This window comes from Leptonotus elevatus, chromosome 5 (assembly GCF_054856555.1).
Source record: "Leptonotus elevatus isolate MCC_2025b chromosome 5, RoL_Lele_1.0, whole genome shotgun sequence".
NCBI classification, from domain to species: Eukaryota; Metazoa; Chordata; class Actinopteri; order Syngnathiformes; family Syngnathidae; genus Leptonotus; species Leptonotus elevatus.
In genome coordinates this window covers 15,373,552-15,394,060 of record NC_141243.1, presented here as the reverse complement: position 1 = coordinate 15,394,060, position 20,509 = coordinate 15,373,552, and positions in this window count along the sequence as shown.

Here is a 20,509-nt window from a genome sequence, read left to right as displayed (position 1 = left end):
CCATTTTCACTGAAGCCACCCCCTTCACTCCCGGCTGTTTTACTGGATATTGACTGATTTTGCAAAGCCTACAGAATAGTGTGTTCTATTGCTATAAAAACATGGAACCTACCAAAAGAAAGATTAGAGTCTCCGTTTTATGGCAATTAGCATTAGAATATAGTTTCATCATTTTTCACAAATCAGTTTATAAATGTGGGAAAATCATCTTGTTTTCAACATGGCCCTGGTTGATCGCTTATACTCTGCTGCCACCTGCTGGTCGTTTTTGTAATTACTACCATTGCTTCATCCGTTCTCGGCACTTCAGAGGCTGCATCAAAGCCTTCTGTGTGATCTAGCATTTAAAAAGAAAAAAACATAAAAACATATAAATACGTCTTTGGGACACTTAAAACATTTAAAATAAAACGTATTTATGCGTTTTTGGGAAGCAAATGAGTTAATTTTGACAGCTCTAGTCACAACTGCTCTGTACATGCAAATAAGGCCCAGAATTTTCTCCTATTGATTCCTGTTACTCTCCTGATGTTTTTTGGAAATGAACATGTTGACAGAAAGGAAAGCAGCGCAAACACTGTAGCACATGGCCAATTTCGCAAGTGAGCAAATCGGCACTGTTCCGATCACCTAACCAACCCCTCCACCCACTTACGCAGTGGGGGTCACTAACCCGCGTCCATGTGTTGACTAACACATGAACTCACCCTGAAGTTGAACCATGAAGGTTAGATGTGTTCAGGAGGGGATTTGTAACACACAAATGAGTCATAATGCAGCCATGCATGCGGCTGTTCAGCATAATAAGCATTTGGATGCATGGCAATGAATAAACACAGGCGGACAGGCTTGGGGGGGGGGGGGGTGCAAGGATGAATATTATGTAAATGCCTGCACATACAGTACATGCACACGCACTAACGTATACACATGCAGAAACACACCTGCCCCCCACCGTGAGTCAAATTGTTGTTAGTCCATCTCCTGGAGATGAGCAATATGTTTGAATGGCTGTGCCTTTGCCAATGGCATGTTTACTCACGCATACGCACTCAATAAAGCACTCTGACAGAAAATGTCACTGACTAACAGACAAGCACTTGGTGTGTGTCCTCAACATGTTCGGCATCTTTTGCTTTTTGCGTGTGAGGCAGGGGGGGGGGGGGGTGTTGTGTTTCGGCTATCCGCTATGGAGATTATCTCACAGACATCAGTGACCAGGGGCCGCTTGTTCTCTAAACACTAGTGACAATCACTTATCCATCTGAGAGTGTTTTTTAAGGGGAACAAGCAAAGAAGAAAGAAAACATATATATATATATATATATATATATATATATATATATAATATATATAATATAGTGTATCTATCTAGACAATACACTCTGCTGTACAAATATTAATCATATGACAGCTTTAAAGGGGAAGTCAACCCCCCCCCAAAAAAAAATTTGTGCCAATAATATGTTCTATTATTACTAGTCTAAATACGGTATTCTGGTTAACCGCAGCAAAATCCAGCAGTTTTTTATCAATATCAGAAGGCGGCCATTTTGCCACTTGCTGCCGAGTGAAAATGACCTCACAGTTACTCAGGTCTCAGGTAACAACAAATCATAGTTCAACTACAGAAAACAGGTGAGCTGTGATTGGTCGTTGCCTGAGCAACTATGATGTCATCTTCGGTCAACAGCAAGTGGCAAAATGGCCGCCCCTGAGATGGATAAAAATGGATGGATTTTGCTTCATAACTCATATTCCTCAAATGTAATATTAACTCATTCACTCCCGGCCTTTTTCACTGAAGCAACCCCCTTCGCTCCCGGCTGTTTTATATGATTTTGGCTGATATAGCAAAGATCACAGAATATTGAGATTAGAGTCTCTTCTTTCATCGGGGGAAAAAAAGCATATTTCTATCTGTTTCCTTTTTGCAGCAATTAGCATTAGAATGTAGCTAAGTTTCATCATGATTCACAAATCTGTTTAAAACAGTGGGGAAAGAGCTTGTTGCAACATGGCCTTGGCTGATCTCTTATACTCTGCTGCCACCTGTTGGCCGTTTTTTGTAATAACTACCTTTGCTTTAAGCCACCTCTTCACGTCAGAAGCTGCATCAAAGTGTTTTGGGGAGCAAAGGATAAAGTATTAAAAAACATATTTACACGTTTCATCAGTCATCAGCCTAGAGGTTCGCATGCTTTTTCCACTCAGCACTGTTTACATGGTGAGTCCAATAAAAACATGAAGACAAATAATGAGTTTCAGCCAACCGTGTTTGTATATTGTTGTGACTTCTTAAAAGAGAAGCTCTCAAATATAAATCTCAGGTTTCCAAGATGATAATTCAATTTAAGGGAAATTACTCAGCTGCAGCATAAAATAGTGTAGCCCCGCCTCCCCCCATAGGCCAGCCTGCTACTTGGCTACTATTCAGCAAATATATAGTTTATATATATATATAGTCTCAACCAAGCTTCTTTTTTTTTTAGTTCAAAATGTTTTTGTTACAAGCAGAAATAAAGTTTTGAGTTTCCTGTAGCAGTTCACCGATTTCATTTACTTTTTTTTATTCATACAGGCAAAAACAAAACAATATATGCCATGGCATATACCCTCACTTTATATCTTAAAGGAGTTTTGTAAGTCCAGGGTTGTTTTTTGTTTTTGTTTTTTTATTTTGAAATTGCATTTAGTTTTTCTCTTACAGGATTTCTAAATATTGACAAAAGCATGATGGATTTTGCCCCCCAGAAGTCCTACAACCTAATTTATTTACTCCTATTACAACAAAAACTTCACCTCCAACTTATTTTTTAACCTTAAGAATGAATTATAAATGAATTAATTGATTTAAAATGCACTCTATATAAATTACTATTTAGGAAAAGGAGCAAAAACTGCACATGCATTAATACAGTGGTACCTCGGAGTTTGAACATAATTCGTTCCTGTGAAGTGTTCAAAGTCCGAATTGTTCAACCGCTGGAAACAAATGTTCCCATAGGAAATAATGTAAATGCGATTAATCCGTTCCCAAGCTCCAAAAAAAAACAACTTACCTTTTTTGTTGTGGTGTGATGCCATCAGTGGATAATAAATGCTATGTTAATGCTTGCTTTAGTTCAGTGCTGAGTTTGAGTATTTTACATTGGGCATATTGTTAGACTACTAAGCGGTCCTTGCGTGCGTTGTCTAACGTCAGGCACGTTGTTGAGTTAAGGGGGGGGGGGGGGGCTCGTTACAACGGCACAATAATCTCCTTCCTAATTCCACTGTGGTTCGTAGCACTGTTGTCTTTCTTTGGGCCCATGGCGAAGAAAATTGTCGTGGAAAAATCCAAATGCACCTCCGGGAGTATTCACGATCTGACTGGAAATGAGCAGTGAATCGTCTCAACTACCGCAACGTGAGCATTCGGCATTGCTCGGCTTCGCTCGGGTGTTCGAACTCCGAAAATGAGTTCAAACTCCGAGGCATTTTTTACTCCGATTTTTGGGTTGAAGTCCGATTTGTACGAGTTCCGAGACGTTGAAACTCCGAGGTTCCACTGTATATGGAATTACCATTGCAGGCCACGTCCCCCTAAAGGACCTTGATCCATTCAGTGCTACCTTGACGACTCACAAAAACAGAAACAAATCATTTATTAAGCGTAAAACAGGCGAGTGTACATACAATTTGAATCAATTGGAGTGACACAAATGTTTAATGTTCATCATCATCCCCCGCATGTATTTTCTTTTCATTAAGCTTAAAATAATAATAGCATGGAGACTTCCTAATTGCCTGCCATGTTGTATTGCATTTGTGTGAGCACACTGATTGGCGAAAGGCAGTTTTCCTCAGCGGAATTAGCCGTGACGCATACTCCATTACTCCTGCTTACGTGTCCTTATTAACCCCACTCCCTTCATATGGTTCAAACATCCTCTTTCACTAAATGCCTATCAATTTTCTCAATTCTTGCCCTCTTTTGCTGCCCTTCTGTGGCACTCTCATGCTCTCTTGCTGGGGAAGAATAAGGAGCAGCGGTGCCATTCACATTGGTAATTATATGTCTGTTCTTTGTTGGAGAGGAGTGTTATTTTCCATTAATGGTCCAACATATTATATAAGAGAGTCTTTATGGAGGTAATAATGGTCGGGGACAGAGGTGATGGTGGGCTGGTGAATATAACAGTGTTGCTCTTTTTCACGCCGGGGGCACAGCCGAGCTTTCATTAATCCTTCGAGAGTACACACCTAACCCCGCTCGCACCGAGTGCGCATGCTCCACACGCGCACAATGAGCTGAGAATACACTCTCGCGTACGGACATCGCTACCCACGCGCAAACGCGCAGCCACGCTGGCCATTGACAAAAGCATGCGAAATAGGCCGCAGCAGCGGGATATGCCGATGCAGAGGTTATGCCCACTTTCACCGTGTGATTTATTCATCCGATGTTTGCAAAATGCTATATGAAATATACATGGTCTGGGCTTGACTTTTATGTTTCTTGCAAGCGTGATTGTGGGAGCTTGTAGGCTGCAGAGACGCATAAGGATGGATGGATTGAAAGCAAGAATAACTGTACGAGTCGTTCTCCCAAACCGGAGCCGTTTCCACCTTGCAATTTGTCAAGTTTTCATGCTACGCAAACTCCTTTTTTCAAAATCCAAAACATGAAAGACATGTTAATAAAAAATAAAAAGTATTTTCCCACCTCAGGCATAAAATCTTTATTAATGATATCCTTTTTTATTTACACCTTGTAGCCATTTTATGCCACCCCGTCACGGACAATATGTACACTATTTTTATGAAATAGTAATAATAATAAAGAAATATATAAAATGTCCTTTTTTGAAACCATCAATAGACAGTATGTAATTTAATCAATTTCTTTTTTTCCCCCTTTTTTTTTTCTTTTTTAGGCTCACTAGCCATGAAATCTGAATTTTATACATCATTGGTGTCATTGCATTGATAAAAAAATATATATGGACTTCAAAATTTGAAATAAAACCTGTGATTAGTCCACAAAACAAGAACATTATACAGCATTAATTCATGAAGCATTTCACTCCATTTCCCTATTTAAAAAAATAAACAAGATGACCCTGTGACACAATGGTTTGCTGTGACGGGGTCTTATGGAAAAACTCTGTCTCCTTATGAAGAACCACCCTGTCACGTTTGGGGTGGTATGTGACGGGTCACGGCCCAGAGTGGTAAATTTCACCCCAAAATGGCCATTCTTCTGCATGTGGTCAAGTTCCTGACCTAACTTGACTTTCAATTGAAAATATAATTTTCTTTACTTTAAAAGTGTAAAAAATTTTGATTAAAAAAAAACGTTTTCTCAATAAACATTGTGTGGCGGGGTGATTGGGTTGAGCTTGATGGACCTTATCTAACATGAAACAACAACAACAAAAGAATAAACAAGAATGTCATAATTTGCCTTCTTTCTTCCTGGCTGCTCCAGAGGTACAAATGATGTCACTTTCTCTTTGTCAGTAACAGTCAGTAATTTAAAGACAAAACTAGTAAGTGTGACCGGGTGGTAAAATAAACTGAGGGAAGCACACAAATACAATTTTTACAACAAAAAAGAAGAAAAAAAAGAAGAAGAAAAATGATTTTTTATTTTTTATTTTTAATAAATCCATTTTATGAAATTAGTGACACACTTACACTCTGGGAAATAATAAAGATTTTTAAAAAAAAAAATGTTTTTGGTGATATTTTAGATGCAAATGTTATGTTGGCAAATACGGACATGTGAAAATGGCCAAGTACTCGTGAAAGTGATTAAAATAGTATGTCACGCAAAAAAGAAGAAGAAGTATTTAGTCATATATCATGTTAACAACAACAATGAAATTAAAACCTTTAAGCTTTAGAAAGACACACTTTGGCCCATTTTTTGTGTGCCTTATACACTTTATCAAACATTGTGGACTCAAATGGTACTCATCCGGTAGAATGACGACATTGAACTCAAAGGGGAAATGTTTTTTTCAGTATTCAATACCACTTAACCAAATAATCAGCATCATCAACGTTTCATAATAATAAAATGTTAGGTATAAGCTACATTAGTGGTGAAACAAAAGAATTGTTGTGGTCTAGTACGTACACGATACAGATGAATAACTAGGCGCACTGATGAGGGAGGTGAATTTTGCTTCAATGGTAGGATGGATAATGCCCATGGTTGACTTGCAAATTGACCATCATTGATTGTATGCAGCTGTGGCTTTCCCATGAGCCCATGCCTGTTCATGAATGAACAGATCAATTTGCTTTGGTGCAAGTTGAAAATATGACATCGTGGCTGTTTTACATTCAGTAATGTTGGTTACGTTGGTACACTTCACAACATTGAAGTCATGTGCTGAATCGAGAAAAAAAAAAGTGTGAAGATTTGAAACTAATTCAAAGAGAAGAAAAGTGTTAATAACGTAAAGATTATATAACCTATTCAGTCTGTAAAAAAAATCCATGATCGACCACGCTGACGTGTCGTTATGTTTGTTGCTTGAGCAGGGCATTATGGGAAATTACATTAGCGCCTGGGGCAACGTGAGAGGAGGCGGAGATGGAAAAGTGATTGGGAAGTAGAGGATGAGCTGTACTGTTACATCAGTGCATTTCATGTTGCAATGCACATACATACATACATATCAATTTGTTCTATGTCAGAAAAGTTCCAGGACTAGTGTCACAAAGGAGAACTTTCAAATCAAATCAAATGAAGGATTCTTCCAGGATCCAACAGGAAAAGTTGACGTTTGTTTTTGATTTTTTTTTTTTCTAACACCAGTCCAGGAAAATCCTGACCTAATAACCTCACGACATTCATTGTTTATTAATTCACACACCATAATCCAAATTGCTTGTTGTTATACCCAGATAGGATGTGTGCGTGTGTGTGTGATTGATTTGACCAACGCGACGTCCTTCAGCTCCACTATTACTGTGAGTGTGTGCCAAGACAACATTGCTGTGTAATCTTAACCACATGGAGTATCTGCCTAATAATGCCTTGTAATGAGATTCCCTGCCTGTCAACACCCTCTCAGACAGAACACAATGAAATTGGTTTTGACACCATGATGTACTTGCAGGGTTGGGGGGGTGGGGGGTGGGGGGGGACAACAGACTGATGTTCCAAACTGCTTTAAAGGATGATGTAACCAGGTGTGAGTATGTATGTGTGCATGTATGTATGTGTGTCGTGAATGCACGCCCATCCATGCGTGTGTGCATGCCTGGCCAGGCATTTATGTGTTTACATCATATGTCAGAATACTGCATGAGGAGGACGCTGTTGGATAATATTGTAAGCTTGGAAAACGTATTTAGTGTCGGTTTGTATGTGACTCAGCTGTGATAATTGTTCACTTTACATCATCCTTTCCTGTGTGTGGTTTTTGTTCTTAACCATCTTCAGCAAGAGGTATGACTTAGTTCTTACTTTTATCCTGAAAAAACAGCGTTTCAGGAGAAAGACTATATCATTGACGGATTGAGTAACGTCATTCTACATAACTGTGGAAAAGAGAGTCAACTACAAATCATAAGAGAGAAAAAATGCACACTAACTGCAATTCTTAATGATAGTCAACTATTAATATTTCAGCAGGGCACAAAAGTGGGGACATCACTGTTACTAGGCAAATCATGACAAATAAATAAAATATTTCAAATAAATACCAAGTCATGGCAAGTGTGCCAGATATGTCACAGTTTTAGACTCCTTGGGAACTGTGGCTGCATTTATTAAAGGGATACTTGACTCATGTAGCTATTTTCGACAGTAAGAAAATATTTTGTCTATAAGTAATTTGATAACCTCGTTATTTTTCATGTACAATTTATACCTTAATGGATGGATGGATGGATGAATGGATGGCTGGAAGGAAGGAAGGACGCAGTATGGAAGGAAGGAAGGAATAATGGATCGATGGATCGATGGATGGATGGATGGAAGGATGGATGGAAGGAAGGAAGGAAGGAAGGAAAGAAAGACGGAGTAAGGAAGGAAGGAAGGATGAATGGATCGATGGATGGAAGGAAGGAAGGAGGAGGAAGGAAGGAAAGATGGATGGACGAATGGATGGATGGATGGATGGAAGGAAGGAAGGAAGGAAAGATGGAGTAAGGAAGGAAGGAAGGATGAATGGATCGATGGATCGATGGATCGATGGATCGAAAGAAGGAAGGAAGGAAAGAAGGATGGATGAATGGATGAATGGATGAATGGATGGATGGAAGGAAGGAAGGAAGGAAGGACAAACAGACAGAAAAATGGTGCTACGGTGTGAACCTTTTTGGGTGGGGAGACAGAGAACTTGCAGCCCGGGTGGGGGCACTCAATCAGTATCCAGGGAGAAAGCAGGGGGATCACATCTGGACCACAGCCCAACTGAGAGGGGCGGGCCATAACTTACTTACTTGAATGAGTCATTGGCCTAACACACACACATACACACACACCGTCATCCCATGTACCCTTCCCCACAGCACGTCTGCAGCAGCCAGCGCCATCCAGCTGCCGACCCCACCCCCTTTTACAGCACTTGCCGTGCATTTAACTCGGGCAGCCGCACGCATGCCGTATCAAATTTTCATTTCACCTCCTCCACGGTTAACAACTGTACTCAAATAAGGGCACATGAAAAATGTATTCCCTGCATGTTGACTTTGCATTTGTGTTTGTCTGAAATTCAAAAAATTCTAAGCAGCGCCTCTGGTCATCTTTGTCCGTGTTTAAATATCAACAAACCGCATGACATTTGCACTGACATTTCTACCGCTGTTTTCCTTCACAGATGGTGTTAATGTCTTCGGTAAGGCCTGGCGTGCAGCAAAGCCTCAGAAGAACTTTGCCCCTCAGCCCAAGCGCGCGCGCGCCTCCGAGCGCCCACATGCGCACGCACCGCAAGGCGGTCAACGGAGCTCCAGCGCGGTGCGCTGATTGCGTTGGTCAATGTGCTCCACTGTGTGACTGCATGCCCCCAAGACTGAGGCTGAGTCTAGACACGAGTCAGCCAAGCCGTCCTGCTGACCTATATCCTACAGTTACACTAAGCGAGAGACGCGGGGAAACGGGCAGAGAGGGGACGAGCGAGGCAACGGAGAGAAAGATGGGGGGGGGGGGGGGGGAGACACGAGAGATGAGAGTGCAGAGAGTGAAAGGCTGCCACGGAGCACGAGAATAAATTGAGAGATGGGGAGGCGATAGAACGGGAGATGGAGGGAGTAAACGTGCAGACGGGGATTGGGGGGGAAGCGAGGCAGCAATGCAGCTATGGATAATTCAGAATGAGTTAAAAGGGGGGAGGGATGGGAGGAGATATTGAAAGTGGCAGCCAGTGAAGCAAAGTGAGCAGAGCGATGGCTAAGTACAGTACGGGTAGGAAAAGAAACTCAGGAGAGAGCGTTGAAAAAACATCCCAGGTGGCAGAGAGCAGACACATGCCATTATCGCTGCAGGATCGCAGGCCTGCGCTGAGAACATACATCCCGACGCATTATTACCCAGACCTCATTATGATATTCATTGTTGCATATTTCACATTCTTTAAAGATGACTTCCCCAGTAAGGAGAACAGTCAGCAATTAACAATTCATGAACTTTTAAACTCGGCTGCATGCGCAGTAAGTCTGCATCCTTTAACACCGTCTCTGTATGAATCCTTAAATGTTGGTAAACATTATGTAGTCTGGCGAAGGTGTTGGGATGAATTACATTCAAACCTCAAAACTAAAACACAGTTATAGCAAAATGCTCACGAAAATGAAACTCATGTAAAAAAAAAAAAAAAAAAAGAACCTTCATCGTGTGTTTTGCTGGTGAGTAAACAATGTATTGGTTTTCATAAACAATGGTTAATCCTTTAAAAATATATATTATTAAAAGCATGATGGGCCGAATATTGTCACTTATTTTATAGTTCTAGACTTAAAAATGATGTCTTCACTAAATATGGGCCAATCAAAAAACTCAGTGATGATTTTAGGGCTGTTTTTCCGATGGTTTTCAGCAGATTTAGGAATGCCCAAATTTGTGTGAAAACAGCGCCGTCAGACATGTGTCAAAGGCAGAGGGTGAGGCCATTTGCCCATATACACTCTAAAAACAGCTCCATCAAAAATAACACATTTTGCGCTAAAAACGGACTGATCCACTACTTGGGTCAATTAGACTTGTCTTTTGTACAAAACAACCCAAAGTAATGGGTCAAATTGTAGAAAACAACACAATTTTTGGGGTTGTTTTATACAAAACGAAAATTGGTTCAAATTGACCCAAATAGTGGATTGGAGATTTTATTTTTTACCAAATTGGGTTTTTTTGCTTCTAAAGTGTAGTTGTATGCGTGTCTGCCCCCATTTTGTCCGATACTTTTACGCAATAATAACCAATTTGAAGTGGTGAAAATAGCTTGAGAACGAATCTCTTGACAAAATGTCTGAAGTGAGAAACTCTGCCTGTATCCAAATTCTGTGGAAGAGAGCCATGCCATGTAGTTTGGGCCTATACTGTATTCGAATGTCTGAATGGTTTTTATTTTAGACAATGAGTCAAAACAGCAAGGATGCATACAATTAGTAGGCTTCTTCTGTTAAAATCAGCGAATAGAGGTAGTGTATCACGTCAGTCTTTAAATAAGAATTTGGAAACAGGATGGAACATGGAAGTTGGATTTCAAGAATTTAAAAGGATGCTTTTAACGGACGGTGACGTCGTAATTAAAATAAGCCATTTTTTAGGATATTAAATTAGTGATTGAAGCAAATTTTTGGGTGCTGTTGTGTTGATGTGAGTGTGCATAACATTGATAGCTTGCCGTGAGCGAAGCTTGGAATGGTGGCATTTTTAAATATTTGGGTGAATAAAATGAGTAAACAATGTCACTTTCTAGTATAGTGCATGCCTTTGTCCACACTGATTACACAGCAAACGTGGTGTCCTGTTCTATCACTGATGTCTACACCAAGACATTGGGGCAGTGGCTCTTAACTTGGGTTCGATCGAAGGAATTTGGTGCGCTCAATAGTCGACTTGCGGCTGTTGTGATGGCACTTTGTGTGATTTCTTTATTAATGTACTCCCTTCATACTAACTATACGGAGCAAAAAAAAAAAAGACCCAAATATGTGCGATATGAATTAACATGTATCACGGAACGTATGGTGTTCCACAGGGTTCCATTCTGGAGCCTCTGCTGTTTACATTGTATCTGCTGCTTAGTTGTTTTAAAGTGCTCCATAGATATTGAGTTGAGTGATGGGAGTCAGCGTCCTAAATGCACGATTTGCAAAGCCAAGTTGAGCGATTCTAGTCCAGCACATCTAGCTATCGAGCAAAACTAAAGGAACACTTCTTTAAGCTACAAGAACACAAAGCTTTCTGAATTCAAGGTGAAGTGAGCCAGATTCGCTGAAAAGGCTCCTCCCCCAGTTCCTTTCATTCACCAGTAAACACTGTAGGTATGTCCTGAATTAAAAAATAAATACATCTAAAAAAAATAAAAAATAAAAAGAAGAAGGGTTCGATGAATGTGCATAGGTTCAGTACAAGTTAAGGAACAAGGTTAAGAACCACTACATTTGGGACATAAAAAAGGGGCATTCCAGGGGCAATTATTTATTTACAGATTGCTCTAAAACGGATTGATCGAATCAAAAATGAAAGCCAGATACATTTTCCTGAGAATAAAATACATATAGTGAGCTTGTTCATGAAAAACGGACCCCTTTCATATCACTTGTATGACATGTTAACAAGATTCAACGGAACATCAACTGAACATCCTATAAAGGTTTATGACAGCAGATTGCCCCTGAGACATTGTTTGATTTGGGAAAATTAATTTCAAAAGTTTAATTTCAAAAGAATAATGGCTGCTCAGCATTAGAAAGTGTGTGTTGTTTTTGGCCTATAGTACGTTATAGGGATTCAACCATATTTGGTCAATTCCACGTGAGTCATGATAGTATATAAAAGTATATTAGATGGCTAAATCTAGACGTGTTCTAATGATAGTAAATATAATGGTAAATTCAATTTATGAAAAAGTTGTAAAAGTAAAAAAAAAAGTCAGTTTTGGAGCACATAGCGTTAATAATAGAAAATCAACACAAACAAAGATGATATTGATGACACTGACGTACTTCTGTTCTACAGGATCGAGTAATAATAATGGAGAAAATATGAGGTTATTTACTATAATTTCCCTACAATTTACTGTATGCCTTTTGTGAAGGTTTCCACTTTCCACGCATCCATTGGAGTTACTCTGAAGTAACTTGACCACAACCTCAATGAACAAATCATCATCTATGTCTTTCCAATTTTTTCCTTTCTCTTCACCCTATTACTCTTCCTCCCATGGATGGGAGAATGAATGAGCCCAGACAGAAGAGGACAAAGACTTAACATGTTTTTCTCTCTTTTCTTCTGCGCATTGAGAGGATGAGCTGGACTGTACTAATAGTCTTTGTGTGTGTGAATGGGACAGAGGGCTTTTTGTGTGTGTGTTCCAGACAGCGGCGCATAAGGCAGGACTTAAGTAGATGTTCGCCAAAGCGTACGTAATGCCAGGGAAATATCAACTAATCCCTACACTCTTCTACCCTTTAACCCCCACAATCATTTATTCTCCTCCTCATCATCATCATCATCAGCACCATCAACATCTCTCTTGCGCTATAGTCGGTGTTTACATATGAGCAGATGCGGCGCTGAAGTCAAAATTCAAAGATGCGCACCGCACACTCACTCTCTCACTCAGGCCAAAAAAACAGAAACTCACACACTCCGTGGGGGATTGTTGTTGCTTCTTAATCTTGGCGGATTAACAGACTAACAGACTCGTTTTACCTCAGCCCAAACAAAAGAGAGATGTCAAATCATCCATCCAACGCTAAAGGTGATGATCGCATTAGCATGATGAGACGGTGCGCGCTTGTGGGCGCGGGGTAAAGTGCTGCCGGTGGCCATCGAATCCAAGAGGACGAATCAAAAACAAGCTAGCATCACGTTAGCAAACGCTCGTCAGACCACTCGGCCCGCACGCCGAAAATACCTGAACGTGAATGACGGTGGCGAAGCACGCGCTAGCACTCGGACTCCATATTTGTCGTTAGCCAATATTCTCACTGAGCTGTGAACGTAAACTGCTTAGACGTAATCTTATAGGCACTGTAGGAAATGTAGCGTTTGTGTCAAACAGTGGTGCTGTGCTAATCCACATGCTAGACTCCAGATTAACCAGAGGGGATGGAGATGAGGGAGGGGTTAAAAACATGCCGTCCAGACCCACCCCCCACACCATCATCATCATCATCATTGCGCACACACACACACACACACACACACACACACACATACACTCCTTACAGATTATAGTGCTTAGTGTTGCTCCTGTGCGGCAGACAGTAAGAGGATCTCTGGGTGGCGTCCTCCTGGGCTCCGTTATTGGTCTCCTAGAAAAGCCCACCATCCTCCCCCCAAACTGAACACCTACAGATAGACGGAGGTTAAAGGTCAAGGGTTGCGCCAAAGAGGACTAGGAAGTTATAAAAGATACATCTGTTTGTTTTGATGAGGGGGGGATTATTGATCATCGACCCAGTGATCCCTGAGGAGAAGATGGCAGCAAACATCTCAAATTCACTGACTAAAATGTGATAAGAACATTTTCAAGTCCAAAATGTAATAACCCAAACCCACAATGTGTGTGAAATGAGGACGAGAGCACACACACACACACACACACACACACACTGGTAAGGACTGTCCACCATTGAATAAATAAATCAAGACAGTGATTTGCAAAGCCATTGCTGTATTCTCTGTTTATACAATTACGAAGCACATCAGAAAATCAACATAACTATCAAATAGCCCTGAACATGAAAGCTGCACACCGTTTGCAATTTCCTCCCCATTTGCACGCCAACATTTATTAAGCTCTCGCTAAGAAATCAACGACGACTAAATTATTTTGAGAAAGTGCCTCGGGCGAAAGACACATTTTTCGACATGCCTGCCTACTGAGGAAAAAATTCACTGTATGCTAAGAGGAACAAGAAGAGGAAAATGAATGACTCAAAATAAAAGTAGATTCCGTTTCCTAATGGCAATGAGTGGGGAAAAGCAGAAAATGAAGAAATCCAATTAAAATCTGACGATTGACATTGTGAGGTAAAGACATGAAAGGTTTTTTAAGGCTTTGATTAGCTGATGCTACTAATAGCAGCAGATAGACTGATAGATTGTTCACTATGGTGTAAAAATCTTCGAGATGATGTTTGCATATACTGTTTATATATTAGGGCTGTCAGTTGATTCCATTTTTTTATCGTAAATAATCGCATTATTTCCATAGTAAACTCAAGATTTATCGCACGATATATTAGTTCTAAATGTGCAATAAAATATTGTTTTATTTTTTTATACTCTTTTTAATATGAAAGTGGACGCAAATAGGGTAACCAAATACAAATGTGGTTGTATCTTTTGAACCATTGTTGCAGTCATTTTATCGTAAACAATTCACAAACTAATTTGAAGTTAAAAAATATAAACTAATCATACATTTGTGTTGAGGTCATTTTCTGCCACTAGGTGGCATTAGTGTTTCATGTTGGACGTCGTTGATAGGAACAGTATGTTTTTCTTTTCAAATTCACAACAATTGGTATTGGGAATAAAAAGCAACTTGTGGACTAGAGGCTATTTTGTTAATTGTAAATTACAACCAGTAACCAGTCCCCACAAATACATATATTTTGACACATTTATTATTGCTAAACTGAATTATAGTGACTTTTTTGCACAATGTTGTATGTAAAATAAAGTATGAACAACAATATTTTTACATCATTTGAATTAAAATATGTCATTCCTTTGGACATCGTACTTAAAGCTACTGAACAAAGAACATTTTATTTCAAATCGCTACTGCCACCTGTGGCCGGAAAATGAAACTGCACACACCATTCTTCACATACACAAGGCATACATGACGTCATATCCACAGACAGAGGGCAGGAAATTCAAACCCGAATCCAGTCTGAGGAGAGAAGTTCCCATTATGAACAGCTACTAATCTACTAATTAAAAATGTTTCAGTCATAAATGGTCAAGTAAAAAGGCTATTGTAAAGATGTTTTGGGGCAAATTGTTGCAAAGTGCAGCTTTAATGCTTTTTTTTAATGCCATGTAAGGCCCTAATTTTAGCCAAATCCATTTAATGCTTTTTATGACCCACGGAAACACTGACACTCCTTAGTGAAAACATAGAAATTAAGTACAGTAATTTCATTTTCAGGATCCCTTTTAGATTTGGTATTAATGCATTAAATGGAACCCCTGTTCAGTGTGTGTGTTGGGGTGGGTGTGAGCATTTCTCCTAACGCCTTTCAAGGTGACTCGGCCTTCCTCCTTCAGGGCTTTCCTTTCAATTCTTGTCGGGATTGAAATTATGATGGAGTAATTTTTTTCCACAGAAATTGCCTATGTCACTTGTGGTATCTCTTGGCAAATTTCTCAAGTGTATTTTCAATCTCCGGCTCTCCTTCGCTGCGCCTCCCGTCTCCCCCTTCTCGTTCTCGATCCCCGAGCTCTCACTTTACATGTCAACGTGTCATTGTCATATTATACCAGACCTTTGTATGTGATACCTGCAAAACACCCTTGTTTAAATCACCGAGGGCCAGTATATGGTCATGCGCTCACATGTACAAAAGCGCTCGAGTGCGCAAACACGATAATAAATCTCAAACTGACGTGCTGTCACTCTGCCACTCATACACACGTTTTTTGCCGCATCTTTTGCAGAGTGAATCACCTGCTTGTTTCAGCGGGAGAAGGAGAGGCTGAGCAGAACATGTCAAGATTGGAGACGACGATTTCCTCTGAGACCCGTGGCCTAATTTCTTATTTTCAAGAGGAAACTTATCTAATTATATTTAAGTTAACTTCCTGGTGGTCGATTCAAGGGCAGCACTGATTGGGTATGAATAAAGAGTTAAAAAAAAAAATACATCTTTAGCCTCATCTCATACACATGACCAACAACAACATTATGACCACTTAAAGAGGAACTGCGTGGGAATATACGCAAAGAAACAAAATGGTTTGTTTTGATTGACACAGACAGAGAGGCATTCGTTTAGCAATACGTTCATTTGCATTGCATCCAAATGGTAAGACATTCGATACTCGTACTCGTGATATAAGTCAATGCACAATTTTGTAGCAAGCACAGAGTACTCATTTAGAAAAGAATATACAAGGACAAAATGCTTCACTAAACTCTTTGAACTCATTTTCAAGTGCAGTGAGAGTCAAGAGACCATGTAAAAAAAAAAGAAGAAGTTTATTTTACATACTTTTACCACATCATTTGCTTTAAATGTATTTCAATTTTATGAAAACCCCTTTTAAAAGTATTCCACAACAAATGAGGATTAAACAACAGGGACAGTTTAAAAAAAAATAGGATTTAAAACATATAATAAAGATTATAATAATAAAATGCATTCAATGAATTGATTTCTAGAATGATTCATAAAGTCTAACCCAAAACCACCAAAATCAGATCACCTGCGCCACAACTTAGACCTGCTTCCAGCAGGCTAACGTTAATTCGACTTCCAGCCACCAAATTGTCAGATGTACCCGGGGCGTGGAAAAGAAAACATCGTCTGTATGTCGGATCGGTCAACATGGTGCAGTGCGGTCTGCCAAATTCCTAAACATGCTAAATGTAGCTTGCACCTGCACAAAAATCAAGAGCGCCAGTTTCTATGCCCTAGCACATGTGCAATTAAAGTCCGCTAGCTATAGCCACACACAAGGTAACAGAAATGAGAACAGATGTTACAGTAATTAGAAACATTACAGCATTGATTGGGCACCTTCTCTGCCTCTTCTTCCTGCTGTTAATTCCATTGCATACCATCCATTATTTAGCTACAAGACATCTCTCTGTTGTAAACACTGCAAACAATGATAATAAAGTCACGTCAAAACCTGCGGGTATGAGTGCTACCAGGGATTTGATGCCCCGTGAAAAAGCATCACTTTGAGCCCGAGCACTTCAGTGCGCTGAAGTGAAAATACTACTGTGTTTTTCGAACCTTTATCATTCTTCTCCCCTTATGGCACCCCTGCCTCTCAGCAGTTGTGTGTCAGTATTTTGGGCTTTACAAAAAAAACATTGTAAAGGAAGTTTTTACATACAGCTGTCATATCGCATTGCATTTGAATGTGCAGGTGTACCTAATAATGTGACTGGCAGAGGATTCGCCACATTTACATATTCACTGTATATCCCATTGCTACGTTAAAATATGAGATTTTGTGAACATTTGCTTATTGGCAACACACCAGGGGCCTATTTTCGTACACAAGGCGGTCTCAAATTGTGCACGTCATATGTGTAGCGGATTACATCATCCACAAGGTGCGATCTTTCAGTTTACCTTTATAAATGCAGTTTGCGCGCGCCAATTTCATCTCTCAGGACCCAGCGAGTCAATTTCTGCTTCAGCAATGTCAAACATGTGTGAGCTTCCACCTCAATGGTTTTAATGGGAATGAGGGGAGCCGCTTCGATTGGCGGGAGTCGGCTGCGTTCCATCCCACAACGGTGTGAACAAACGACCGCTTAACCCCAATTCTATCTCTGCAATATGTGGGAAAACACCAAAAGAAAGAAAACTCCACTCATGCGCAGTTAGAATTTTTTTTTAAGGTATGTGACTATTACACTCAACAAAATATAAATGCAACACTTTTGTTTTTGCTCCCATTTTTTATGGGACAAACTCAAAGGTATTAAACTTCTTCCACATACACAATATCACCATTTCTCTCAAACATTTTTCACAAACCAGTCTAAATCTGTGACAGTGAGCGCTTCTCCTTTGCCGAAATAATCCATCCCACCTCACAGGTGTGCCATATCAAGATGCTGATTCGACACCATGATTAGTGACAGTCTAAGGCACATCTGTGCACTAATCATGGTGTGTAATCAGCATCTTGATATGGCACACCTATGAGGTGGGATGGATTATCTCGGCAAAGGAGAAGTGCCCACTATCACTGATTTAGACTGGTTTGTGAACAACATTTGAGATAAATGGTGAATTTTGTATGTTGAAGAAGTTTTAGATCTTTGAGTTCGTCATTAAAAAAAATGGGAGCAAAAAGAAAAGAGTTGCGTTTATATTTTTGTTGAATATATAATGGCACTCAGAGTTGGTTAAGTAGCATAGGGCCCCGAGACTGCATCGTCCATGGGGTCCCAACACTAGAAATTGGCGTCAAGACAGTTTTGTTTTATTCAATTTTAAAGAATTTTCTGGGCCACTGAGGTGGATGTGATTCTTGACAATTTAAAGTAAATTACTTTTTTTTTTTTATATATATAATGGAGGCCCTGCATCTTATCTGGGGCTCAGTGCTTTAACCCGTGCGCATGAATCTGGCTCCCGTGGCACCGAGAAAAAAAAGTCAAGAGAGGTAATAAGACAGTTGGGTTTGGCTCACATTTCAGGACCAGAGCACCATAAAACGGAAAAAGAAAAAAAAGAATATATCTGCAATTTTAAGGATTGAGATAGAAAAGACAAGAAGAAAAGGAAAAGAAGAAGCAGGCAGAGGAATATAAAGGCAGAGAATCGGACCTGAGATTGCATCTCTGTGCCGAATGCAGTTTTCTCCTCCTCCAAGTTGGGCCCTTAGGCATGGCCCGGTCTGCTTCTCCTGCTCCCTTCCTCCTGCTTACCACCATATGGACACTCCAGACCTCATCACGTCCTGCCTCCATGTTCAGTTTCATCACATAATCTACAATCTTGGACACACTTTAAGTAAATTACCAGTTGTCTCTTTTGGCTCGGGAACAATTGTTTCAAAATAGGGGGGTAATCCATTTTAAAGCCTCATATTAAATGAAGTCCACACATGGCACAGATCACATACAGACACATTTGCATGGCAAATGGAATGATTAGATTTTAAAGAGCTCGCTATAAGCCCCTCCCCATTGCTGTCTTTCACTGTCTTGCCTCTGTCTGCCCGTCTTCAAGAGACGTTCCACCCTGACCAGTCTGGGATTTTATCACGCTTGCTTTGGTCATTACATCACAATTATGGAGCTGTTGGTATGGGAGAAATAAGGGACGAAAAAGGAGGAGTGGAAAAAAAAGCGACAGATAAAATGTAGGTCAGTGGAGATGCGCTCGGGGCAGTTTCGCTCTCTCCGTGGTTGTGTGTCTCTCTCTCCGTGGGCCACAGCTAAAGAGGCTAAGAGACTGGGGGTGAAAGTGCCTCCAACCTGCACCTGCCTCTTTTGCTAGCGCGCACAGACCGACGGAAGCATCAACAGTGTTACCTCTCAGACAACCACTCCAATGGCAGACGTTGAGCACCAGGCGTGACGCTAACCCGGTGTGACAGGGAGAGATCTTTTCACAACAGGCAGGACGCACGCTCATTTCTGCACCTTCATGATATGATTACTTTTTAACTTGGTTGATATACTTTAAAAAACGGCAAAGAAGTCAGAGTGGGGTCCAGGGAGACCTTGTGGTAGAGAGCGCAGTCACATGGAAACACATTTTGGGCCTAGTCATCAATCACATATTATCTCATCTTTTTTCTCATGTAAAGTGGCAAAATGGCCGCTAGATGGATAAAAACAGGTTGATTTGGCTGCTTAATTAATATTCCACAAATATTAATAAGAATGTGCGTTTAGACTACTGGGGGGGGGGGGGGTATAAAATATATTGGGGGTGTGGCATGGCTCAATGGTAGAGCAGTTGTCTTGAAACCCTGAGGTTGAGGGTTCGAACCCAGGCCACTCAACCCCCAGTGAATGAGTAGTGTAGGGTGGAAAATCACTAGCTAAATGAAGTATCATATTATTGTAAATATTTTTTTTTCAGGTTGGCTTCTCCTTTAATTAACGTGGAGCTAACATTAAGGTAAAGGGGCTACCTTGCAAAATTACAAATAATAATCAAAAAGTATGGATTTAAAAATTCCAGACATTTCAATCCTGCGACATACAAATTACACATATCAACCCCATTGAGATAATTATTCGTAACTATGGTACTGATTATAACTTCCAGATCATCAGAATTTGTTACTTAAACTTTGGTCATGCATACAACATGCATGATTAGAATCGCGTAAAGCCTCCAGTGTCAGTCTTGCGGCCCGATATCATCTGTCTGCCAGGCCAGTACAGTATGTGCGTATTTCTCAGAGGAAGTAGAAGACCCCACCCTGAAAGAAGGATACCTGAGACAAGTTGTGTCATCGGAGCTGCTCTTCTTTCTGTGACATATACTGTACAGTATCATTAACCTCCATGTACAGTAGATTAGCACTGATACGGTTCTGTTCTGGTCTTAAGTAACTTTTAACAGTGTCACAATTGGCATTCAAGCTGACGATCACCAATAAACTACACAACAA